At 33.8% G+C, this 27207-nt stretch overlaps 1 protein-coding gene across 8 annotated transcripts in view; it reads left to right on the top strand.

Annotated features, from left to right (window-relative positions):
- Positions 1-27207, top strand: part of NAALADL2 (N-acetylated alpha-linked acidic dipeptidase like 2) — a 1337824-nt gene that overhangs the window by 587819 nt on the left and 722798 nt on the right. The gene's annotated exons all lie outside the window — the stretch shown is intronic.

Genomic DNA, 27207 nt, shown 5'->3' with positions numbered 1-27207 from the left:
AATTTCCTTTAAATGTTCTCAGAATTGAAAACTTGGAACTTAATAGGTTGCTGCTTATCCTCAGTAGCAAAGACTTGCCAGGCTTGCCAGTAACTGACTGCAGTCTTCCAAGAGCAGGTGAGCGCTCTCACCAGAACACACCTGTAGACAACCTAGTTTTTGTCCAAAGCAAAGTCAAAAACTCTCCTGAGACCAATGTTGTCATTTACCAAGAATTAAAGATTTTAAAGGAACTTTGCTAGGATCCTATAAATCTTTATGAATGTCAAGCCCCATCTGACATTTTTCTCTTTGATTTTTAAACTTCTATGACCTAGGCAATATTCAAAATGGAATCTTCAGTTAGTTTAGAAGGATGTTGTCAATGGATGTTTTGGGTAGGGAAAGGAAGACCATTTCTTCACCTCGTAACATACATCCTGCACTGCTTTCTCACCAGGGCAATGGATGATTTTTAGAAGTTCTGGAAGAGCACTATTTGAAATATGTCAAAAGTTATAGAAATAAAAGTAATGTTAGGATAAAATAAATTTAGAATTTACCCAAAAATTAACAGAGGTATTAAATAGCAAAAGAGAGCACTAAAATAATGATAGAACATCCAGCAAGAAGAGCTTTTGTGAAGGTTATGAGCACCTGGGTTCCTTCTGCCAAACTCATTTTGGAGGACTTTTGGGGGTTCTCTGGACTAAGAGGAAAGCTTCAATTTCCCTGGTTCTTGTTATAAAATCTACATATTATGAAGTGAAAAATTGAGTATCCAGAGAGGAAATCATAGTTTTTAAATGGAAAGTGAAAACTTATGAAGAAAATAATACTGGCAATTAGAATTTCTTGACTTGTAAACATCAACCTCATTATATTTTAGCATAATGAATAATCATCTAGGGGATATAGAAAATTTTCACTCCAAATACCTTTTGAAACATTGCACTTATATCCCCTGCGAAACTCACTGGAAGAATGGAGCCTTCTAAAATAAATCAACCATTTAGAAAATTGCCAGTAACTTTACATTGTCTAAATTCCCCTTATGCCACATATGTCTTAATTATTGGGCGGGGGTATTAAACTTTATTTTAAAAATTACTTAAATCTATAAATTTTCAAAATATTAATCTTATAATTCTATACAAATGTACAAAATTTTATTTTTAGGACTTGAACATAAAATTATTAGGCCTCTGTGATTATTAGGTAGAATAAGAAATTTTAAAATACTATTAGGTTAGCTTTTATTGCATGTAATGAGAATCCCCCAGATGGTATAGAAGTCATTAAAAATTAATTTTATAACCACTGGACTTGTCTTAAAGTGTCTTGAACCGATAAGCCTCCCTAATCTTCTAATGTTGCTCTAGTTCATTGATGAAGTAAAGTGGCTGGGCTTTTTAAAATTGATAATCCCATTATAATTATTAAAGTATAGCACATTCAGTTTTCCTTATGTTTTTAAAATGAGTCACTACCCCTCAAAGAAAATGTATGCTATAGTACAGTGAATCCAAAACATTTCAAGTATTATGACTCTAAGTATAAACCTTTGTTATAAACTCATATTATTGTAATCAGTATTTTAATGTTTGCTGATTGAGAAAGCATGATAAAAAGGTGCTTTCAATTCAGTATTGATTTAAAGCAAGCATTTACTAATACAAACAGCACTCTATTCATTTGAAAAATAAGAGTATGTAATACACACAATCATATATATATATATATATATATGTACATGTACATATACTAACAGCAACATATGTATTATGTGTATGCCTGAACAATTCTTGCAGTAATTCTGCTGTCCTCTTAGGGGTTTATGGATTTTGTTTCACTGTTGCTCCAGACTCTGTTTAATACAATCTACAATTCAGTGTCATGAGTAAAAGACCACTCAGGAAGGTATTCTATTAGTGGGTCAATATGTGTCTTAATGTGGTGACCTGCTTCTGTTGAGGACTTAGCTGCTTCTGATGTCACACTAGTGCTAGGAAGAAGCCTCTTCTTAGGTCACTCAGATGCAGTTAATGCACTGCTGGGACAAATACACAAACACATACTCTTGTTTTCTAAATAAGTATAAATGTCCCCCAAAGTTCCCAATCAATGCCACAGACTAATTGATGCCACAAAATGAGTCTGGATTGTTTTATTGTGAGTAATGCTTTTCAGCTCCATTTATTTTTCTGTAGATTGGGCTAAGTTCTTCTAAATCCATGCCTTCTAAATCCATGCCATTATGTATACTGAATTATATTACAATTGTTATGAAAACTTAAGCTTATTGGTTGCTTTTCAAAGGCTATTTTGCTGAGTTGTCTTCATCTGCTTCCATCCACTTATCAATTAATAGAGAAGATGTTTGTCATTTTTTCTTTTTATACCTATACAGTTTTTTCTTTATATAAAATCTGTACGTTTTTGTATACTACACTTACATGCCTCCAGGAGAGATTAACATGTTTATAACCTTCTATATGAGATGTTAAAATATTTCAACTATGTCTCATGCCTAACAGGCTTGCCATGTGAATTGGTTTTATCAGTTGGCTACAGAACATTGTTAGGTCAAATGCCCTGGCCTTAGAACAAAACAATGTTAGGGAAATTGTTTGAAGGAGATGAGACTGTTAAACTCTTTAGAGTAAAATGAGAAACAAAAACAAAATGGTGATGGAAAAGGGTGAAAAAGTTTGAGTAATGCAAAAATCTGGAAAAAAAAAAAAAAAAAAAAAGGAAAAGAAAATTGATTACAAGTCCCAGGTGATTGCTTCAGTCGGTCCTCACTAGTGTTTCGTTAATAACTTTCTGCTTTTTTGTTTTTAATATCTGCTGCCTTCTTTTCAACTGTGTGGTGTAAGAGTATGATATTTGCATTTTCTAGGACTGATTCTACTCTCTATATTCTTTTTTCCCTGTAAGTATACATGAACTTGTTGGACCACATAGGCACATTCTGTGGTTCAGAAAATATGGTCACAATGTAAAAGACACAACATCAAAACAAGCTGTTAGAGTTGTCATGTGGATTTACATAAGCTGCCATTCAAGAATGCTGAAAGAGCTATACAATGTTTACATGAAAGAAGACAGTGGTGTTGTGATTACAAGGAGGGTCTGTACTAAATTCACATTCTCATTCTGCCATTTAGTGACTATGACCATGGACAGTTGACCTTTCAAAATCTTGAATTCTTCATCTGAAAATGGGGATCATTAAAGAACCACTTCAACAGGTTTTAATGAGACTAAAGGCCTGATGTAAACTCAACAAATGCTAGCTCTTGCTGGCTGCAGTGGTATAAACCTGTAATCCCCGTGACTTGAGAGGCTGAGGAAGGAGGATTGCAAATTCGAGGCCAGACTCAGCAATTTAGGGAGGGCCTAAGCAACTTAGTGAAACCATGTCTCTAAATAAAAAATAAAACTATGGCATTTGCAGGTAATGGGTGAAATTTGAGAATATCATGCTGAGTGAAATAAGCCAATCTCAAAAAAACCAAAGGACGAATGATCTCACTAATAAGTGGATGACGACACATAATGGAGGGTGGGAGGGCAAGAATGGAGGAAGGAAGGACTGTATAGAGGGAAAAGAGGGGTGGGAGGGGTGGGGGGAAGGGAAAAAATAACAGAATGAATCAAACAAAATTATCCTATGTAAATTTATGATTACACAAATGGTATGCCTTTATTCCATGTACAAACAGAGAAACAACATGTATCCCATTTGTTTACAATTAAAAAAAAAAAAAAAAATAGGGGGGGGGTGGCCGGGAATGTGGCTCAGTGGAAAAGTGCCCCTGGGTCCAATTCCCAGTAGCAAAAATAAATAAATCGATAAATAAAACCAATGCTATTCATGTTATTTTTAGTTAACTTTATTAGATAAGACACCAAATAATTGAATATCGACATTTGAGTCTCTGTTAAAACAAAAATCGTCATATTAGATAATTTTGGTAAGAAATCTCTATAAATTCCCTCTTTTAAACCCTGTATTTTATGAATTAGCTCTCCAGTTTAAAATACAAGATGGCATATCTATATTGGATAGACATAACTACTTGATTGCCCCTTGTTATATGTATTATTAAAAGGTTTCCAATTGCTTTTCTTTCAACTAATTATTGTTTTAGTATAGATTAATTATTGAAACTTGAGAAAGTAAATCAAGATTTAAAGAGGTAACAAAGTGTGGTATGGTGGCTCAGGCCCATTAAGCCCAGCTACCTGGAAGTCTGAGGTAGGAAAATTGCAAGGTCCAAGTCAGCCTGGGCAATTTAGCAAGACCTTGTACCCAAAAATTTAAGAACTGGGTTAAGCATGTAGCTCAGTTGTATAACTCTTGCCTAGCATGTGTGAGACCCTAGGTTCAATCCCTAGTACTGCAAAGAAAAAAAAAAAAATGAAAAAGGCAAAAAAGAAATCATCCTACTTTATAAATAATTACGATAACAATTTTTATGAATATAATTTGGTTCCCTTTCCTTTTAATTCCTTAGGTTACACTATAGAACTGGATTGTAAGGTATTAACCATTTTAAGCTGTCTAAGGGCAGGGATGTACCTCAGGGGTAGAAAATTGGACTAGCATGCACAAGGATCTGGATTTTGTGTCTTGCGTGCACACAGAAATACGTTCCTAAAAAACGACTATTCCCCCCCCCCCCAATTTTTTTTTCTAAATGTGCTCATCCATATTCCAGAGCTTTCAGAGTGGCAGCTTTATCACAGCCTCATTGGCACTCAGTGATTTAAAAAAAAAAAAAGAAAGAAAAAGAAAAAATACCATTGAAGGTTTTCAGAGGCCAAATTTCTAAATTAAACAACACAATTGTCTTCTGTTCTCAGTTTTTAGTGAGATACTGGTCAGTAATTATTTTTTGTTTTCTTAACACTGTCGTCAAATATGTTTGTTTTCTATTTGAAAGAGTTAAGCAGGATCAGAATTTATCTTGTTTGTTATTTGAGTTACATTAAAGGCATTTAATTTTGTCATGTGGTGAAAAAGTGATTGCACAAATGGTGATCTTCCAGCTTTGAGATAAGCTGTGGGAATATAGAGCACCTCTACATTTCTCTTCTAAATCATCATCCTGAGTCCTGTGGAAGGTAGACACACAGCCAGTGTAATTCAATAGCTTTGAGGAGGTTACCACGGTTACCTGGAACTTCAGGCTGGAGGCTGCTTCCAAGGCTCATTGTACTAACACAATTACTTGTCTGAATCGAAGTGAAAATGTTTGAATGTTATTTTTTTAACCTTGTTAGTGGCATGGATTATATTTTTATTTATTCTGAAGCATGGTGAAGGATGTATTTGAAGTCGATTAGGCAGTTTTATGTCAAATAAATCCTTTGTGGCCTGCTTGACCTACAGATAAATTTCAGTGTTTATATTCACTGTAACTCAAGAAGAGAATTGAATGGAAATGACTGGCAATGGTGGTGCTGAACTAATAACTAATGGTTATTAGTTGATATTTCCTTAAAGGAGATAGTGGTTGGAATGGAATGATGGACACAAAAAGCAGAGAACAGTTAAAAATTCCTGGATTACATATTCGAATCTCCAACACCCCTCCCCCTTATTTACAGCTGTACCTTCTGTCTCCATCTATGGTGTTTTCTTCTATTTCCCTAACATACCACACACATTTAATTTTTTGTCTGTTTATTGTTTTTCTTACTCCACTAGAAATAACTTCCATGAGGGTGAGGATTCCACAGTTCTTTTCACTGCCCTACCACCTGTGTTTAGAAAAGTGACTAGCAGCCCACAGCAGGCACTCAATAACTGTTAGTGAATGAATTTACAAGTAATGATAATTCTAGAAAACACTTTGAAGAATAAGGTGAAATCTATGAAAACGTGTGTTAAGAATAAATGCTAATGTGCCTAACGTTTTCCCCTGTACCAGGGATTGAACCCAGACAGGGGTACTTTACCACTGAACACATCCCCAGCCCATTTTTTTATTTTATTTTGAGACAGGGTGTCACTAAGTTGCTTAAGTTCTCACTAAGCTGCTTAAGCTGGCTTTGAACTTCATGATTCACCTGCCTCAGCCTCTCAAACTGCTTGGATTACAGGCATGCACCACCACATCTGACTTAACTTTTGAATCACATCTCTCAAAGGAATATCAATCTAACATCTAGTTAATCAAAATTCTTAAATGTGAATGTATATCTGATGATACCTAAGGTATTTTAGATCAGATCATCTTTATATAGCAAAAGTATTCTCAAAGTCAACTTTTCAGTAGCTAGCAATATGGTTCGTTAAAATTAGGGAAATCTAGCAATTTGACTATTTCCTTTCAATTATTGAGTAGAAATAATAATTTAAAAATAATTTTCATTATTGAAAATGTTTTTGCGGAATAAATATAGTGATTTTCCAGCCTTTGCTACTAGAATGTATAAGTATAATTTACTTAAAAACATTTGTGATTTGAACACTCCTTAGATATTGATAATGTTAGCGAATTAATGATCATTTTAGATGAGCAATGGTATTAATAAATAGTCATTTATCTTTTAGAATTTTGTACAAATATAACTATACAAAAAAGGTTTTGTCTGATAATTTTTCCCCCCAAATATTATAAGGGGACAATGGATAAGAATGTGAGTAGGGGTAGGTTGATGGTCAGTGGTACTAGAGATGATTGCCAGGTGTGATGATTGATTCATGCATTATTCACTCTACCTCGTAATTATTCTTCATAATAAGAGGAAGAGGAAGGCAAGAAGAAAAATGTGAGACTAGAAGAAGATAAAAGTGTTGAGAAGGAATAGAGTAGGCGTTTGGGAAATACATGAGCAACTCCATGCAATACAGTGGATAAAATGAGCAGTTAACATCACTGAACACTATGTACTAACTCCTTTAATTTCCATAAACTGGGATTTATGATTATCATCAGTTTTCAAATGAGGAAGTTGCAATTCAAAGTAAACGAGAGAATTTTATAACATATAGGTGATGAAGCTTTCAAAACGTTTAGGTCATTGAACCCAAGACACCAGTGTAGGGTGTATTTACATCAAAAGGGACATTACATTGTAAGGTGCAAGTGTATTGCAAGGCATGCTATTTTTTTATGTATCTCTAAGAAGGAAAACTTAGAATTTTTATTTTATACTTATTATTAAGAACTCTTAGGTTCTTTACATAAAGCTTTTTTGGTTATGTATCACTACTCTTTATACAAAAAATAGAAAATACAAAATGAGATCTTCCTAAAACATTTCACATTCTGAAGTTAATTCCTTCAAAAAGTTATGAATGTCTGCATTTTACCTGCAATATCATCCCTGTGCCATTAAAGAAGTAGTGCCACAACTTGTGTTAGAAGAATGCTCTGTGTTAGAAGAAAGTTCTCTGGAACTTTCTTCTTAACCAGTGACAACTATTTTGCAAATTTTGATGCTAGCAACTTTCCTGAACTTACCAAAGTTATCAAGGTAAGTTTTCAACAGGACTCCTGGTCCTTCCTAAAATGACCCTTAAATGGTTCAATAACTTGAAACCTGGAGGGACTATAGTTGTTCAGTCAGGTACAGAAAAATAACCAAATTAGCACATGCACAAATAAGTGAAAATGTGTCAAAAGCACCACCTGGACCATGGTGACAGCAAAGACAGTGAATTCAGAGATATTCAAATATGGAAAAGGAGTAAACAGTAGATGTCTCAGAATAGATGAAATTAAATAAATTCCTTAACTGAATAATGGATACACAGGTGTTCAGGACATGCATATAAAATATTTCAAAACAAAAGATTAGATGAGACGTGAAGGGTGGGATTTCCTTATGCCGAGCCTTTCATTTCCTGCTGAGCAGAGTTTGCTTTTTTCTAGAGGAGAATGGGTATTTAAGGACTGTTCATAAGAAAGGTGGAGACCCAACCAAATGTACTTAATTTTAAAAGAACTCTAACAGAAATGTGTAGGATAGACTAATTATGGCTGGAAGCAGTGTTAAGAACTAAGAAAAGAGGAGAAGTTCAAGGTGAATTTAACTGTCAAAAGTGGGACAGTGGCCCAAGTGAGTGACAAAATACTCTAAAGTTTTGTGAATATTTACCTGGCATATCCAGGCTTGTTATTTATTTCATTTTTCTAAAAGTCAAATATTTTAAAATTTACTTGAGTTTCAATGTATTTCAATATCTAAATGCAATGTCTCTTTATTTCAGAGGTTCTGATTATAAATTGGGACATACTCTAATATCTAAACCTAACTCGGGAATAATTGACACTGTTATACTTAATACAATATTTAGTTTTAAAACCTAAAAATCATTTAGTCAGTGTTTTGAATGCAAATACTTTAAAAGTACTATTTATTTTTGAAGATATTGTTAGAATGTAGGTTTGTGGTACAAGTGATTTGTGTATGCAGTTGTGTAATTACTTGATATCTCTTAAAGTCCCATGATGATTAGCATATGGTGTTACATAATAGTACCTAATAACGTATGATGACTGTAATTAAGTGCATTGACTTAAGACATTGTTTTTTAATGACACTCAGTGGATACAGAATGAAAGGTAAATTAAAGGTTCATTAAGTGGTGTTCAGAAGGAAAAAATGTTTTCTAATGGCAGATGTACTGTGAAATTAAATGGATTTTATGAAGATCTGATATCTGGTGTTTTATCAAGTGACAAGTTCAGGTTGAAGAATGTGAAGTGTTTTAATAAACTTTAAAAATATCATTTGTTTTCATTTTATTCAAAATTCTGAGCATTAAGTATGTAAATTATTTGGGGAAAATCTTGGAAATTTGGCTGTTGCTACATCAAGTGACCTTTAGAGTGGTTTTGTTTAAGGTTCTGATATCTGAAAATCAAAGCAGGAAAGAACACAACATTAATGTATGCAGCAGAATTAAAAAAAAAAAAAAACTGTAGCATGCAGCATTTCCCATTTACATTAGCCAGAATTTAAGATTGTAAACCAGAAGAGCTGTGCTTGAAAATGTGTGGTTTATCAGAAAATTAGAGACAGGGAAAATAATACTGATTTTAATTCTTGTTCATTAAGGTGCCATAAAGCTTTTTTTTTTTTTTTTTTTTTTTTTTTTTTTTTTTTTTTGCTGTGCTGGGGATTGAACCAGGGCCTTGTGCTTGCAAGGTGAGCACTCTACCAACTGAGCTATTTCCCCAGCCCTCCAATAGCATTTTTAAAACAAGAAACTGGGCTCAGTGGTTCATGCCTGTAATCCCAGAAACTTGGGAGACTGAGGCAAGAAGATCACAAATTCAAAGCCAGCCTTAGCAATTTAGCAAGGCCCTATACAACTCAGTGAGACCCTGTCTCAAAATAAATAAAGAATAAAAAAGGCAGCTGGGGATGTGATTCAGTGACTAAGCACCCCTAGATTCAATTCTGTTTTAAAAAGAAAATAAAGATGATGCTATTTATATAGTAAGAGCTTTATAACTGTCATTTCAACCTCATATGGATATTTGATAGAGGCAGCTATTCTCAAAAACTTGCTTGTAATTCTGACATGCTGGGTATGAAGAGGCTTTCCTTTGCTAAACAAAAATCAGTATAGGTTTGCATGCTCATTTTATTTTTTTATTTTTTTATTTTTTTTTATTGTATGAACAAAAACAAGTATGTGGATGATGAAAGGAAGACTCATTAACCTTACCAATGGGGGAACAGGTCCTAGAGACAAAGCTTCTCCCTACCCGAAAGCTTCCCTGATGTTAGTCTACAATATTTCATTTTATTTTCATACTTCTTTTTGACTCCACCTTTTATAGATTACCTATATCCTTACTGGGAATAATTAATGAAATGAAGTTTTGTCTTAGGCTTAGGAAAGGAAACTGGAGCCAAAGGCAGAGCTAATGCCTAAGAGGAGAATGTTTTCATTTTAAAAAGTTTCATTGAGATATAAATTACCTACTATAAAAATTCACCCATATGAAATGTACAATTTAATGATTTTTAAGGTGCTCAGAGTTGTATAGTTATCACCATAATCAATTCCATTTTAGAACATTTTGTTCGTTTCTCAAATACAGTTCTCATTCATTGGCAGTTACAGTCATCTTGTTTCCTCCAATTCCCCTGTACCAGTCCTCTGTAACTGTTCATCTGTCAATAGCTTCATGTACTCTGGATTTACACATATAGTTATGTATCACTTAATGATAGGAGTTGTTCTGAGAAATTTGCCATTAGATGATTTTGTCACTGTGCAAACACAGTGTATTTACACAAACTAAAATGGCACAGTATCATCAGTCCATATAATCTTATGGGACCGCAGTATATGTGGTCTGTTGATTAAAATGTCATTATGTGATATATGACTTTAAACAGAATTATATGACACATTTGTCTGTCCATAGCCTTGGGTTCTATATCTGTGGATTCAATTAACTGCACATAAAATTATTTGAAAAAAGATTTTCAGGAAGCTCCAAAGAGCAAAATTTGAATTTGTTTGTGCCTTTGAGTACAACACTGAATTTATGCTAATGAATTGTTATGTAGGCAAACTGCTCGCCATTTTACAGATCTCATTCATTTTCCAGCAGTGTTTGAACATTGTTCATCTTCTATCTAGTTTGTGTAGTATCATTTCAAATGTACTGAACACTTGAAACATTTTCTACTATTTATATGGCATCTGCATTGTATTATTTATTACAAGTGTCTAGAGATTACTTAAATATTTAAAGAGATGATAAAATGGAGGTATCTGTAGATACATGCAAGTAATATTTTTGCCATTTTGCACAAGGTACTTCCTTGAGCATCCTTAGATTTTGGTGTCCTAGGTGTCCTGAAGTCAATCTCTCATGGTTATTGAGAGAGGACTCTGTGGCCTTTTGTGAGTGACTGCTTTTCCTAAGCACGATATTTTCAAGATTTATCTGTGCTGTGCTATGTATCAGTTCTTAATTCACTTTTATTGTTGAACAACATTTCACTGTATGAATATACTACATTTTATTTATCCTTTCAAAATTGATGAATATTTGGTTGTTTCTACTTTTGGACCACTGTTAATAATGCTTCTCTGAAACATTTGTGTACCAGTCTTTATGTAGATGTGTGTTTTCATTTCTCTGGGACTATACCTAGAAACTTGATGTTTAACTTTTTGACAACTATCAGACTGTTTTTCAAATCAGCTGCACCGTTTTCCATTTGCCGCTTGCGCTGTATGAGTGTTCCACTTCTCTACATTCTGGTGAACACTTGTCTGTCTTTTTTATTTTTGTTATCCTAGTGAGTGTGGTCTTTCATTTTGGTTTTGACTTTTATTTCTTTAATGACTAAGGATACTTGGTGTTTTTTTCATGAGTTTATTGGTTATTTGTACATGTTCTTTGGGAGATATGTCTATTCAGATCTTTCATCCATTTTTAAATTGGATTATCTGTCCTTTTGTTATCAAGTTGTAAGAGTTCTCTATATTCTGGATACAAGTCCCCTTATTAGATACACAATTTGAAAATACTTCCTCCCAATTCATGGGTTGCCTTTGTACTTCCTTGATGGTATCATTTGAAGCACATATGTGTTCCTGATGAGGTCCATCTCCCACACATCTTTTCCTTTTGTTTGTTGTTGGTACTTTCTACAATGAAGTTTTGCAAGATAGAACACACACAAAAAAAAATATACTGAGTCTTAGGTATATTTTTAAAATGGCTTCTAAAGTGTTTTTGGACACATCATCTAGATTACTCTAAATATCTGGAACTGAAGAGGTAGATATGATGTTGAAGTCATCAACCCCACATTACAGAAATGTTATTGAATTTTTGGAATCAGATATAGACAAAGGAAAGTAGTTTTTCATATACATATATTCTAGAACAAAGTAAAATGAACATAAATGGTTTTTTGAAACTCTAGAAGATGGATGCTTGGAAAAGCAAAATAATGGAAAGGAATGCTAACCATGTGTGTGCGTGTGTGTGTGCGTGACACACACACACACACACACACACACACAACCCTATTATTATTAATTTAAGTCATGTAGGATGCCCCTGACATGTTCTTCACTTAGCTTTATGTCTTAGCATTTTAGTTTTAGTGAATACAGAATTGCTATTCCTTAAAGGCAGCATTTCATATATTCCAGAAATATACAAATCCTTTCATAATATCTATTAAGAGGTTGTTTCTGTACATATTATGGTTGATATAACCCTGATTTTTGCTTTTAGGTCTTAAATTATGCTATTAAAGTAGTTTTCAGATTTTTAAAATCACTTTCGTTCTAAACTTGTTTTCCTAAATTGCCGAGGGTCTGTACCGTATCAACAAGATAACAAAAGTGTGTGTCTTTCTAAAGTACCTCCTCTTCTGCAGTTGGCAGCATTGCTTGCACATCATAATGTGAGCATATACAGACAGAATTTGCACTTCCTGCTATAATGGTTTTTGTGAACAGGGTGTTGAAATATAAGTTATCATTTATTATGGAAAAAGAAAGTATTTGTTTTCTTAAATATTTCACATACCAAAACATTTGTATTATTACTGATCTGGGTGGAAAGAACAAGTTAAAGTGGGACTCAACACCTTGGAAAGCCTGTGTTTTTAAACCAAGATTTAACTTGGTCCAGTTCCTGGTAAATCTCTTCTATGTATTAAATTCTGCTTAACTTCTGTCATAAGATCATAAGAAAAATCATAAAGATTCATAAACTCACTTTACCATGCTTTGTAATTTTCAGGAGTACATGTAAGATTCCATTTTACCTTTTGAAATATCTCTTTGGAGTTTAGGGTCTGCTGTGCTGAGTCGTTCAGGATGAGAACAGGAGAGCCTTGAGTGGGTTTCCTATCTTCTGGTTCCTCCCTAGCGCCCCACTGCTGTAAGTGGAGAGTGGGACATCAGCCTTCAGTAAGTGGTTTCCACTGCTGTCAGAGCAGTATCCAGACACAGTCCCCTTTCTTTCCAACCAAATTGCCAGTAAATAGTTTGGGAATAGGTGAATGACTGGGATAAGAATGAGGAAAACATTGCTGTCTTTACTATAAGTACATGGCAAGTTTCATTTATATATCTTTACAAGTAAGATTATAATTTTAAAATTATATAGAAATAAAATATAATTATATCAGCACCAATTATTAAATGTAACAAATATAACAGTATAACTATAAGCAATTATAAAATTCTTTTTTTTTTTTTTTTTTCAGGACTGGAAATTAAATCCAGGGCCCATCCACACACTAGGCACTTAGCTACATCCCTACCTCTTTTTTAAATTTTATTTTGAAACAGGGTCTAGCTAAGTTACCTAGGCTGGACTTAAACTTAGAATCCTCCTGTCTTAGCCTCCCAAGTAGCTAGGATTATAGGTGAAGGCCACCAAGTGATTATAAGAATCTTAAGCTAAGTGTTTGCATTTTGGATACTAAATAATTCAACTATGGTAAAGAGTGCTTGTGTTTAATATAATTGCTTTCAATCTTCATCATTATGTATCTCTTTCTCTAGGGTTTTCTGGTTATCCTGTTTCACTGTAATAATGTCCTTGATGCCAGTTTCTTCTTGCTCTATATCATCACGTTGTGAACCCAGTCCCATGTATCATTATCCTATTAGAATCTGCAATGGCCATCTTTTACATATGTATATCTGTTCTTGTTTAGAAAATCTAAACTTATTTTCCACAGACCCCTGGGTGTCTATCTTCTTATGCGTTGAAGGAGATGGTTACACCAACTACTATAAGCAAACGCTTATTCCCAAATTCCTGCTTGAGTTCACACTCACTATTTTGTACAGGGTCATCCCTATTACTTAAGCCTTATCCATTTTTCAAGGCATAGCTTTTCTTCCCATTGAAGCCCTCCTTAATCTAACTATACCTGACTTTTCATTTTAGAGTACATGGTTTACTTCCTCATTAGGCTTTAAAGTATAAAAATAAGTTAACTATAATCTTGCTGATAAATTATAGTTTGCGTGGAACAATTTCTCATTCATTTTTGGTTTATATTTTTATGACTCTTAAGACTGTACATATGTCGCTAATGCTTAAAAAATCTTAAGGGCAATGATGACTAGGAGTCATTTATGGAATGTTTTCTCTGTATTAAGGATGGTGCTAAGTTCTTGAAATTCACTCAGAGAAGCCTCAGGGTGACCCTATAACTAAAAATCACTGTGTGCGTGTGTGTGGGGGGGGGGTGTTGTACAGGATAAGAAACAGAATCTTAGAAAGATTAATTTCCTGGCCTAAAGTTACAAAGTCAGTCAGTGTCAGTACTGGAATTCATACCCATTACTATCTTAAACCCAAGTGCACAATTTTTAACAGGTTATGCTGCAAAATTCCTGTTGTTTTCTACTAATGACACCTTACATGCATATATTACAGAGGATTTTAAAGTACCTCCTAGCCTTAACAGGAATGAAACACTGTTTTTTATTATTTTAGATATGTAGTTCATTATTTCTATCCTGTTTTGTTCATAAAGTGTGTTATGTAGCCTAACTTGATTCATACATTTAGTTGTATTCCTAGAATATCTGAATTCAAATTTTATCAAAATATGTTTTGTTTTAGTGTGAATTTTCTTAGAAATGATTGATGAAATTGAGGAACAGTCTCAGCATTACTTATGACAATTTTGACTCCAGTTTGGGAGGAAAGCTTGAAACACTTTATTTAAGAAGAGGAGATTTAGTAAACCCTGTATTTACTGCATTAACAAAAGTCAAACTTGATTTAGTTTTTTTGTCTCCCCTTCCTATTTTTAAAGAAAAAATAAAAATATTTTCTTTTCTTTGGAACAATTTGTTCAAGCTTTAGGAGCCATTTAATTAAATTATTACCTGCTGGATCACCATCTGTTTTTTCCTAGAAATAAGAAGCATAGCTTTCTTTTACATAGGCTTGGTAAATATGTAGAAGGTGCCAAAAAGCAATAAATATCATCACAGATGGACTGAGGCACTTCAATCTCTACACAGTCAGTCTTGATTGTTCTGGGCAGAGCTAAATGGATTTTTCTGGATAGATTCCTTTCAAAATGTATTATGCACAAGAGGGGAGTTGGGTTGATCTTCCATAGATTCCACGTTTTCCCTTTCATGACACAGAACCTGATTTTGTTTTTAACTCCATGCTGCCCACATAACAAACACCAGTTCTGAAAGATGTGTGCAAATAGAAATGTTATAGTGTCCAAATGACTTGAAGTTGGTAAATTCTAGGATGGGTTTTCCATGGGCCACCTTTCCAAAAGCTATTTCCTTCTTTCTGCTCTCATGTCCCCCATTCCTCTGACAATACCTTCATATCTGCCCCAATGCAGGAAAGCCTGACTCATTCCCCCATTCCATGCTTTGATGTATTGTTCAGGGATTAAAATAATTCAAACATTCATAGGGGAAATTTACTTTGGATTCTCATCCTTACATTTGCTATGTTAAGGTATTGGGGTGTCTGGGTGTATGTATACATTATTATCATTTTATTATTATTACTATTAGTCAATCTTTATTCATATTTCATAATCTTTATATAATACTGATAAGTAGTACTTAAAACAAACATTTGTGAAATTATCTTATTGATTTTCACCAGACAAAATATCCAGGGCTGAGAGTACAACTCAGTGATAGAGAATTCAGTGAGCACATGCAAAGGCCCAGATTCAATACTCAGTACTGCCCATCCCTAAATCTAGTTTCATCTCTGAAGCAAAGTTATTCTCCCTGGGGTTCATGGATAGTAATTATGGATCCAGGATTCAAATATAGCTGTTTTTATTCCTAATCATTTATGATTTTAAAACAATAGCAGTTAATATAGGATTACGGTTTACCAAATGCCTTCAACGACAATATTTACCTTTATTAATAAGTTCTTAAAAGTACACAGGTTAAGTATTACTATCCTCTTTGGAAGACAGAACAAGCTAAAATTATGGCTATGCAACACATGACTAGCAAAATGACAATCAGGGCACATTAAATTCTATTCCTTTTTTAGGATGCCTTGACTCTTTGGAGTCCATTATTTACTGTGCAGCTGCCAGGTTCCATATACTATGCTACACTGTAAAGATAAAAGGTAACTAAACAAATTACCTACAGTTCAGACTGAAGTTGAGGGAAAATCAGGCTGGGGAAGAGCAAGTGCTTTATATATCTGGAAATAGCGTGAAAGCGGCGAGTTGAGGGAAGAGGCAGCACTGATGTTTAGGCCAGGCATAAAAGTCAAGTCGTATATGCTTTAGAAAGGCATCTTCCCAGTTTCCTGTTCATGTAGGATAAGGCGTTTAGCAGAATTTATTTTTCAGTGCTGGGAATGGAAGCCAGGGCCTCACACATGCTAGATAGGCACCCTACCACAGAGCTACTTCCTGGCCTCCATGGTGTAGGATTTGAAGCAGTCAGGTGATATGATCCAGTTTGTATTTTGACAAAAAAGCTGATATGTTCTAGTTATTTATTGCTGAGTAATAAATTGTTCCCAAATTTTGTGTCTTTGACCAACGATCATCTTATAAATACCTCAACATTTGATCAGGATCATGTACAGGTCTCAGCTGTCCCATTCTTTTAATCTACATGGCATCTCCTGCTTGTGACACAGTGACAATGACCAGCTGGTGGCTGGTCTGGAGCCAAAAGAGCTTCCCTCATGTGTGTGACAGTTTAGTTTGGATGCCTGACTAACCTCCTTCGCCTAGTGGTACCAAAGCCTCCCTCCCTGGGCTCTCCAACAAGGTAGTTTTACTTAAAAGAGAAAGAATTCTTAGAGATATGGTACTAGAGCTATTTTATAGATGTGGTTGAGATCAGTGTTTTGTTTGGGAGTAGTACACATGTGATAATTATGGGAGATAAGTGGAATGAAATGTCTCAGCAGTTCCAGCAGCTGAAGGAGTCTGTATAGAGGTGTTAGGAGGAAGGGTCTCTGGTTTTCATATAGAGTGACAGAGACCACAGCTCCAAAGCAGCAGGTTAAGGACAGGTCAAGTTTTCCTATTATTCTGAGGACCCAAGACTTGGTATATCTGAAATGGTAGAGAAAAACATATTCTTTGATGTGACAGTCATTTCAAATAAAATATCCATGTGTTCATTATTGTTTTACAATATTTCATTCTTAGTATATGCAAAAGAATAAAATGGACTTTTTTTATAGACAGTTATTCTATCATTTCTAAATAGATTCCTGAGGCATCAATAATGAAATAAATGAAACAAGTATGAATGAAAAAGTAAAAATGAAATAAAGGGGCAGGCTAATGGGAGGCAAAAAATATATAAATAAGAGGAGGCATTATGGGAACAAAGAAAAGAAATGTGAAAAGTAGCTAAAACTCATGTTGATAAAGTAATAATATTTGACATTTTAAAATTGAAGGACTAGGTGAATTTAAAAAAAATTCTTCTTGCATTATTATAATAAACCACCTTTCAATGGTGTCAATTGTATAGGAGTCCCATTAAATGTTTTACATTTAATGTCTTTGTGAAGGCATTTTCATGCCTTTTGCCTGACATTTAATTTCATATCAGCATTACTTTTATGTGCCATTGGAGGTCTTTCATTTTTTATAATATTCCTGATCATAAATAAAATATAAATGACATATGCAGTGCTCAGTTCGGTTTTTTAGTAAACTGTTTAGTTGCTTTAATTCAGAACACATTATTAATATGCATATATGTAAATGTGTAATAAAAATTTCTCAGTGTTGAACTGTCATGCAGATATATTGTTACGGTATTTCTCATTTTGTTTCTTCTTTACTCCTACTTTTTATTAAAAAGCTTATCTGTCATTAGTGTTATCATACATAAAGAAACACCCCTTACAGGAAGAACTTGAATTTCATACATTTAAAGTAGTATTCTAGTCACCTTTTCTCAGATAAAATTCCATCATTTTATATTAGTGGGAGGTCTAGAAGAAAATATTGTAAAAATAAATCTTTGTTTAGCTTCAGATATATGCATACTGATGAATATGACATGTTAGAAATAAAAAATAATTAGCAAAATCTCAGGCAATTTGTCTCTTCTTTTGTTGCTTAGATAATTCATGAAAAGCAATTGAGTCTTGATTCTGTCATCAATTGTCAATTGAAAATTGTTTTATATTTTCTTCGTAATGTCTAAGTTTTGCAATTCTTGGTTTTCTTGCCATTAATGTTTTTCTAATACTCAGTAAAACAAAACAATTAATAATTTCTAGCCCTACTGTAAATTGTGTTTGTCTTTTAAGGAGCATAACATGCACTTAACCTAGAAGTAATTCCTGTTGTAGTATTTTTGGTTAAATTCCCAATATTTTTTTCTTTTTCCTTTTTATTTTACTTATTTATATATATACATATTTTTTGGTACCAGGGATTGAACTCAGGGGCACTTGACCACTAGGGCACATCTCCAGCCCTATTTCATATTTTGAGACAGGGTCTCACCGAGTTGCTTAGTGTCTCACTTACTGATTCTGACTTTGAACTTGTGATTCCAATTTTGATTTTCTTCAGTTTGTGGTATAAGAGTTTGAAAGCTGAATATTAAAAATTTACATTTGGATCTTTTTATTGGGTCTTTAATTAAAAAATAAATTTCCCCAGTATAACTTTGGGAAATTTCATATGATTCAGTCTATAACTATGTAACAGAATTTTAAATGAACACGAACACACAACTGTGCTTCTTTTTCTTTCCAACCAGTTACTCACAGCATCACAGTTTATTAGTGATTTTTCCTGATAACATCCTAAAAGAACATGTATGAATAAAACAAGTTCAGAAAGTAAAAAGCACAGATTCTAAGTGCACTGGAATTCTAATCTGGGTCTCAAATAGTCTTCTGTGTTGTGATTTTAGGAAACATAGCAAAACGAATTTTAGAATAAAGCACTTTCAGGTTGTAGAAACCTGTTGATACTTTGCAAAAGGTAAAGATATTTAAAAGGTAAACCAATAGAGTACCTTTGAAAAATGTGAAAATAGAGTACTTAGTGGCCGCATGTAGATAAAAGCTTCATCTGTCTGTTCCTGGAAATCCAAAAGCCATAGTCAAAAAGCAGCAATTTAAGATCATTCATGCTGGCTGAAAGGATAAAAAATTGCAGTGTATCTATCGAGCTAAGAGGCTCCTCCTGGCAGACTGCTCTCAAAGAGCCAAGTGGTGATTGTATTGATGTGTTAACTCTCGACACCCTCAAAGCCCTCTTAGGCCGGTGCAAACTTCACATACTAGGGAGAGGGACAGGGTGGACCAAAGGGTTTGAATGGCTGAAAAAACAGGTCAGTAGCAGATTGAATGTGAACTGTATCTGTCAAGTTCTAAGCAGTGTTCTTTTGCTCTTTGTCCCCTCAATAGCAGTCGAAGAGATAAATTTTAAAAGTATTCCTAAGAAGACACCATAAAGTAGAGGTTGTGGTCTTTTCCTTGGAGCACTGTGCTTGGAAGCGATTTTCCCTTATTCAAAACTGCAGTGTCAGGAAGCATAGATGTCTGGCAGGTGCAGTACTGAACAAATAACAAAGAACTTCTAGGTCCTGGAGTCAGTAGCCCTCAGAGATCTAAAGGTCAAGGCAGGACCATTAAGAATGAATGGCTATGGAGACTCCTGGTGCTTGTGGTCACATTGGTGGCATACCAGGAATGAGTGAGCCAATAAGATCTCTGTGTCTGGTAATAGTATGTAAACTCTAGGAACTCTTAGGGACCATGAAAGCTGTAATGTTTAAAAGTGGATTTTGAGGTTTGACAGGTTGGGTAGCTCTTTACTTGCTGACAGTGAAAACAGACTGTACCACTGAAACTCAGATAACCTCCTGAGTGTAAATGAGAAGAATAACAGTACTTTATGAGATTATTTGACTAAATAGAACAGTGCATGAAAAACTCTACTCTTACAGTAAGTCCCCCTTTAAAGGGTTCAAGAAGTAATCTATTAGCCTATTATTTTGAATATAAAATGGGGATACTACTTCTGTTTACCAAAATCTAAGTATAAAAGATAAAATGAGACTTATAGATTTCTCTGACTAGAAGAGAAAAATGTCTCCAATGCAGAAATCTGCAACTCCAAAAAGAGAAAACTTAGAAAACAAAACAGAATAAGAAACAAATCTTTCAGTTTAAACTAACAGTCTTACGCGTTAACAAGTGAGATCAGCAGAAGTCTGATGGAACTTGAACAGGACCCATTACAACCTTCTTTGCCCCTGACTGCAATGAAGCTTGCAAATAGTGAAATTCAATTACAGTGGCTTTCTGTAGCCAGAATATTCGATTTTTTTCTCCTCCACTCTTCTTTATTTTGTACTTTCGTGACTATTTTATCTCACTTGTAAGCATTTCTAATGTGAGCCACTTCAAATACTTTGAAGATGCAAAGGATATAAATTCTGTGAATAAGTAAATATTTCTGGAGATTTAGACTACAAACGGAAATGATAACTGGCAAAGAAAGACCCTCTAGAATCTAGGTGGAGCTAGAATTAAACACCAAAATGGACCAGAAAGGAGTCCATGGCAGGAACAAGATCTATTTACACATCCCTAAGTCAGAAGAGTTTTGTGATGTTAGTGAGATAAGCTCACAGGACAAATATTCTAAATAGTGCTATATGTTCAAGCTACCAGTTCAGGATACCCATAGGCTGTACTTTGTATTGCTTTGGTTCATTTAAATTAATTCTTTTCTTTACCAAATCCTAAATTGAACCATGTCATTTGGTTATTGAAAAACCTTACTATAAATACAGGTCAGTGGACCCAACTAACCATCCAGTAGAGTGTACAACACAAATTGCTTTTGCACACGGGTCCCAGAAGAAAAGCTGGACTACTCAGGGAACTGGCAGGTGGTCATACATATGCAAGCGATCTGAAACAAATTTGCACAAACCGGCTGGATTTCATCAAATAATTTTCTTTCAAATCGTTCTGACTGCATTTTGCAATTTATAGCTCATTAATTTGGCATCCTATAAGCATTTGTACATGTCCTTTAGAGATCAAGGTTAGACAGTTAAGTTTTTGTCTTATAGTCTAATTTTTCTGCTCTCCACTTTGCCTAAAATTCAGTATATCATTATCTATTTTAAAGTGGGCTTTAGCTGAGGTTTATTTTCCTAAATATAAAGCACAGATGATAATTTCCACTTACTTTATACATACTGTTTATTCAGTTAGTGAGGCATGAGCAACAAATAATTATTATTTCTTTTATTGCAATTAAGTAAGGAATTGTTAATGCATTTACAGACACTATAGCAATCACCAAGGCCATTTAACAAAATCACAGATGGGAAAAAAAATCATTATACTAAAAAATCAAGCCAGAAACAGAGTCCTCTGAATTACTGTTTTTATAGTTTTATCTTTTCCTCTGCTTTTAAGTTGAGACCATTAAAGCTTTCAACAACAAAAATGCATTCCATAAACATGAAAACTTATTTGTACATACCAGGTTCATATGCAAAATTTTATCTCAAAGGGTTTTAACCTATATGGAATATTCTTAAATTTAGATTTTAAAATTCCTCTGGGTACTAATATAGTTCACTGATACAGTATCTAAAGTAATACTACATGAAGTTGCATAATGAATGCCTTTTGATGAGGCACTGACATTTCTAAGAAATGTCTTTGCCTCAAATCAATCCACTCACACCAGCAAATGATCTGACATTCAAAGCTTCAGGAAACACTGCATGAATATTTTTCTCATTGTACATAAAGATTCAATCATAGGACTGTCATAGAAAATTGAGATTCTTGACTGCCTTATGTTTTAAAGTTAATCTGCTAGAGTCATTTATTTATTTTACCTGTAGAATAACTTTTACAAGCAGGAAAGACTTGATATATTTTCTGAATTCTAATAAGATCTGCATAGTCTTTCATATTCTTTAAGTTAAAATACTATCAGGAACATTATGGCCAGTGGATCAAGTCAACCATCTCTGACAAACATAGTGCTCTATAACAGAAGTATACATGTATATATTACATAGATATACACACTTACAGAGAGAGAGTCATGTTCATAACTACATATCACTAAATTCTGGAATTATGAAAAGGAATTCTTTGGAATTTTAGAAAATCTTGAGTTTTTCTTTTTATAAAGATAGTAAAAAAGAAACGGTTCTGTAAAAATAGGATATAGACTTGGTGGTTGCAAATCAAGTTTATATAAATATTCACAAAACATCTCTTATCCATCTGAACCACAGATAATGATTAAAAGAATATTTCTCATACTCAAAAGCACTTGGTATACAACTCATTCCTCATTATCTTCAGGTGCTGGTTATTAAAACTTAAGATTTCAGGTCATGCTTTCACTTATTTAATTATGACTGTATTTTAAGCATATTTCATATGCTTCAAATATTCCTGTCTTCAACTCTTTGGAATTTCTGGAGTGACCCTTTTTTATTAGAGAGCTTACAATGTGTTAGATCCTGTTTTGAGCACTTTAAATAAATTAATCTCATTCATTTTTCATTATAACTCATAGATCTTGATATATTTATATTTCACAAATGTGGATTTTAAGCATAACAATATTAGATAGGTGACCCAAATTACATAGCAGAGTAGGATTTGAACTAGGTAGCTTCACTATATAGTCTACTATTTTGGAAATTTATGAAGTCAGATCATTCGTGTAGTAAATTTCCTCATAATTGCTGAACAAGAAAGACCTAGAGCTATAAGCATATCCCTAAGAAGAATTAGTAATTTGTAACTTCTTAAATACAATTTTTTTACCATGTATTTATTATCTAAAATATTTGCCAGACACTATGTTAGACTAAATCTTATTTTACATATCAATATTTCAGTTTATTTCTGTATTTTCCCTAATTTCTATATAATTTACATAGTTTCAGTCAGAATGTGTGAAAGAAATAACATTAAGCAGCATCAGTTTTTTTTTAAAAAATGAATCATCTGTAGTATGGATGCAAATTCATTTTTATTGATCTAAACCTGACACGGTCTAAAAAAATACATTTTAGTTCAACTTATATCTGCTTTATTTTTCCTTTTAGAGGGATAATTGTATATAAAAGATAAATGTTTTAATATATTGAATGGTAAAAACAATTTAGCCTTCAGTGTGGCCCTTGGGGTAAGGGTTTTTATCTAAGGGAATAGATCTATTGAGAGCTGGGAGAATATATTATAGTTTTCACGAAAATTGGATTCTTTAAAAAAAATTAAATTCTTTAAAAAAGACCAAGTGTCACAATATAGAAAGTAAGGATGTTATAGATATTTCCATTAGAAGAAATGTCACAAGTTTCTATGACCTTATCCACTCCAAAGTGCGTCTTTCTGGAGAGTTATGTAGTGTGTGTGTGTGTGTGTGTGTGTGTGTGTGTGTGTGTGTATTTAAAGTATATATATTCTAAAATCTACCTGTATTGTTTTTAATCATTCACAAGCCTTAAGTAATATGACAATTTAAAACAACTGAATTGTTTGCATCAGTAATAGAAAAATATGAAGTTTGAATGATATAATTATTTGATTATATCTAAGACATATCAAATATATCTATAACATTTTCATTTTGCTTAGAAGTTTGAAAGTGCTGGTTCAAAGAAATATTATATATCCTTTACTTGCCTCATAAAGCATACATATCATAGAGACAGCAACATTCTTTGTGGAAACCATGGGATAATTTACATTGTTTCAAAATTGAATATATTGCTAGATTTGATTCACAGCACTGTAAAACAAACAAACAACTTGAAATTATCACCAAAATTTTACTCATTTGGTAGTTTAGTACTCATTTGTGATTGGTTCATTACATATGTATAATACATGTAAAACCAAAGTATTAGGGCAAATATGTGTGTGCTAGAGTTTTGCGAGAAGTCTATAATGTTTTTCATAAGGGAAGAAAATGTTAAACAGACTAGTAAGTTGTAAAATATATTATAACAAATCTATATATATGTAACATCTTTATGCATTTATACTTACATATATATTTAGAAATTTCACATACACATATTTAAAACATATAATACAATGTATTTTATTTTTTTTGCCAAGTATAAGATTGAAATTCTTTATTACATACATTTGCATATACTTATTTCCTTGGCAATTTTCCTGAAATACTTTAGATTTTGTACTATCAAGTGACTTCATCTACCTTTGACCCAGATAGTGCTCTCCTGGAATACAGAATACATTGAAGATTTATTAATGTGTAATGAGTCCAGAAGTGGTAGTAAGGGTGTCATGCAGATATCCATCATGGTGAGGAGTTAATATCTGTATCTGCATTACATTCTAATTGATGGCTCTGTCCGATGTTTGAAAAGCGTTAAATTGCTGATGTACATGTGATAGAATGCCTATTGTCAAGCTGGAGATGAAAACTCTGCCTCATCTTCGCAGCTGGTTTTAAAATGATTTGTAGAGAATTGACTTTGAATGTTTGTGTTGGAGGTCAGAATTAGAAATCTTGCATTTCTTAGCAAATAGCATATACCACATCTTCCTTGAGCATAAACCACACTCTACAATTCAGTTTATTTTTTATTTTTATTTCTTTTAAGAAAAGCTTCTAGGGAGAGAGACTTCTGAAGGAGTATATTGAGACAGTACCTGAGTAAATTAATCAATAATGCTTAGCTGACATTTAAAATGTAACTATTATATCATGCCAAGATAGTAGCAAATTTATTGATATTTAAGCCAAAAAATTTCCATAGTATAGGAAATTGAAGTTCATAATACCTGTTAACATAAATTGGTTTGTGAAGTATTTAACATTAGTTTACCACCAGTTTTGTAGTCATACTTTTTATAAAACTGGAAGTCACATTAGGAAGTAGGTACCCAAACATTAGTTTTCTCAGTCCTATCCTAATAAGAGTTATTAAATTTTGGATCTGTTTCCTCTTTTGCAACATAACAGAGTTGGAATCATGGATTTTAGAAATCCTTTACTACCTTCAGATTTGTTCCTATATCTAACATTTTCTGTTAAAAGTTTCTTTACATGAAGTATAAGTTGGTTTCTTCCTCTATTAATCAACCATCCCTTAACCTATCTGAGTAGCCATGTGTCACCCTCTTTCTCTGCTTGTCCTGATATGGAAGAAAACAGAATTCAAGTACTGCACATTCCTGAGTCAGGGGCTAGGGATGTGGTAGAGCAGTACCTAGTGAGTGGGGAGGCCATTGGTACTATACTTGGTACCAAAAATAAACAAATAAATAAACCAAACCAAACAAAGCAACAGCAAAAACTAACAAATAAAAACAAAAATCAAAACAAGGATTCAGAGTGGAGTAAGGGAGGGAAAAAGAAAGTATGTGAAACCGTATCTGATGTTATTCTAATTTATACTAAATAATACTAGCATAAAAACAGTATATAGGACTTTAATTTCTATATATAAAATAAATGTAAAAAAAGAAAAAAAGCTAAACAATTTTAAGTGTCTGCATGAATATTTTGCAACCTCTTCCCCTTCTCCACAATGTCTTCCAGAGTTACAGATTTTCTTCTGCATTATTTAATTAACTTTACTACATCTAATGATCATTGACAGTTTTTTTCTCCTCTAAAACTAGAAATGTTAACTGGTGAGGGTAGTTATGCCTAGCTACTGGGAAGGATAAGGAAGGAGGATCATGAGTTCAAGGCCAGCCTGGGCAACTTAGTAAGAACATGTTTCAACAAGGCTGGGGATGTAGCTCAGTGATAGTGTGCTCCTGGGTCCAATTCCTAGCACCGAAAACAAACTAGCACAGAAATTTTGATTCAATGAGTGCCTGTGTGCACTATCTCAACTAATCCTAATGATGATCCTTTGGGGTCCATGAGTTTGATATTGTTATCATGCCTATTGCGCAGACGAATCTCTAAGTTACATGAAAGTTCAATCTTACCCCGTAGCTCCTTTTCCTAGCTTTCTCTCCTTATCTCTGGCTCTGTGCTTCATCCTCAGTCATAGCACACCACTGTGTTTTCCAAGTGGGTCATTCTCATTCCCTCTGTTTATAAATTTTCACCTGCCTCAATGCCTTCCTCTCACATTCCTCTCCTGCCATAAGCCACTCAAAGTTCACTTTCTTAAAGACTCCTTTCTCATATTTTCTACTAGAATCAATCTCACTTAAGTTACCCTGGAGCTTTTTATATTTTATTTGACTTCCTTTTTTGTATATGTTTATGATCGTATTGTTCTCTACCAGGGGAATAAGGACCTATTTTTGTCATAATGCCTCTCCCAATACCTGATACACATCTTTGAGTCAAGTCTGTATCAAAATGAATCCCTGATTATAGAGTATCACATTTCCAGGTGCAGTGACGGCACTCCAGTAATCCCAGCGGCTCAGGAAGCTGAGGCAGGAGAATCACAAGTTCATAACCAGCCTCTGCAACTTAGCAAGGCCCTCAACAACTTAGTGAGACCCTGTCTCAAAATAAAAAATAAAAAGTCTGGGTTGTTGCTCAGTGGTTAAGCCCCTTTGGGTTTAATCCTTGGTTCCAAAAAATGAAATACAATATAGAATAACATACTAAAATTCTAGTCAGAAGTACAATTATTTTCTTTTGCAAAATTTAATAACTAGTTTTTGAACTTAGAAATTCATAATTCATAATTTGAATTATGTTGGCCTCCATAAGCCAGGATGGGAGCTATGTATAGCCATAATTCTGTGCATAATGCCACTTCCTTTGATGAAGTCCTTGTTTGCAACTTTTTCATTAGAGATCACTTGTCAGTAACTAGTCATAAGGCAATTAGATAATCAATTTTCACTTGAGCTCTGTCCTTTATCCACCACAGTGGGATACATAGAAAAATCATAAAATATAGTGAGGGACCATAGAGTCCAGCTGGGGTGACAAATCTAATACACAAAAAATTTAAGTATAAATGTTCTTAATCTGCCACAATAATACACCAGTGGATTACTGAATACAGACTTAAGACCACTTGCAGTTAATTAGCCCAGTTATCCTAATTCCACTCTGTAGGATGCGACAAACTGTCATCCAAAAGTGTGTAGGGGAGAAAAACCTCCATCTGCCACTCCTGTGCTAAGTTATAAAACCAAACTCTCCTAGGCTGGGAAAAGGCTTCTCACTTTGGATTGTTGCCACACAGGATTTTTATTTAATGTTCACAGAGCCAGGCCAATTCATGTC

This window comes from Sciurus vulgaris, assembly GCF_902686455.1.
Source record: "Sciurus vulgaris genome assembly, chromosome: 10".
NCBI lineage: Eukaryota > Metazoa > Chordata > Mammalia > Rodentia > Sciuridae > Sciurus > Sciurus vulgaris.
Note: the sequence above shows the minus strand (reverse complement) of the source record. Positions and strands in the feature narration are given on the sequence as shown.